The following is a 1499-nucleotide window of genomic DNA, read 5'->3' as shown; positions in this document are numbered from 1 at the left end:
CAAGAGGAACTCTCAATTCTGAAGATCTGTGCTCCAAATACAAGAACAGCCACATTCATTAAAGAAACTTTAGTAAAGCTCAAAGCACACATTGCACCTCACAGAATAATAGTGGGAGACTTCAACCCTCCATTCACCAATGGACAGATCCTAGAAACAGAAACGAAACAGAGACAAATGGACACTAACAGAAATTATGAAACAAATGGATTTAATAGATATCTACAGAACATTTTATCCTAAAACAAAAGGATATACCTTATTCTCAGCTCCACATGGTACCTCCTCCAAAATTGACCATATAATTAGTCACAAAACAGATCTGCACAGATACAAAACTATTGAAATTATCCCATGCATTCTATCAGATCACCACGGACTAAGGCTGATCTTCAATAACAGCATAAACAATAGAAAGACAACACTCACGTGGAAACTAAACAACACTCTAGTCAATGATTCTTTGGTCAAGGATGAAATAAAGAAAGAACTTAAAGACTTTTTAGGGTTTGATGAAAATGAAGCCACAACATACCCAAACATATGGGACACAATGAAGGCAGTCCTAAGAGGATAACTCATAGCCCTGAGTGCCTCCAAAAAGAAACTAGAGAGCACACACTAACATCTTGACAGCATACATAGAAGCTCTAGAACTAAAGGAAGCAAATTCAACCAAGAGGAGTAGATGGCTGGAAACAATCAAACTCAGGGCTGAAATCAACCAAGTGGAAATAAAAAGAACTATTCAAAGAATCAACCAAACAAGGAGCTGGTTCTTTGAGAAAAATCAACAAGATACATAAATCCTTAGCCAGACTAACTACAGAGCACAGGGACAGCATCGTAATTAACAAAATCAGAAATTAAAAAGGTGACATAACAACAGAACCTGAAGAAATCCAAAACAATATCAGACCCTACTACAAAAGGCTATACTCAACAAAACTAAAAAACCTGGATGAAATGGACAACTTCCTAGGCAGATACCAAGTATCAAAGTTAAATCAGGATTAGATTAATGATCTAAACAGTTCCATTTCCCCAAAAGAAATAGAAGCAGTCATCAATAGTCTCCCAACCAAAAAAAGCCCAGGACCAGATGGGTTTAGTGCAGAATTCTATCAGACTTTCAAAGAAGACCTAATTCCAACCCTCCTTAACCTATTCCACAAAATAGAAACAGAAGGTAATCTACTCAATTCGTTCTACGAAGCCACAATTACTCTGATATCTAAACCACACAAAGACACAACAATGAAAGAGAACTTCAGACCAATTTCCCTAATGAATATCAATGCAAAAATACTCAATGAAATCCTTGCAAACTGAATCCAAGAACATATCAAAATGATCATCCATCATGATCAAGTAGGCTTCAAGCCAGGTGTGCAGGGATGGTTTAATATAAGGAAATCCATCAATGTAATCCACTACATAAACAAATTCAAAGACAAAAACCACATGATCATCTCGTTAGATGCTGAGAAAGCATTTGA

Source organism: Mus pahari, chromosome 5 (assembly GCF_900095145.1).
Source record: "Mus pahari chromosome 5, PAHARI_EIJ_v1.1, whole genome shotgun sequence".
Taxonomy (NCBI): Eukaryota; Metazoa; Chordata; class Mammalia; order Rodentia; family Muridae; genus Mus; species Mus pahari.
Note: the sequence above shows the minus strand (reverse complement) of the source record.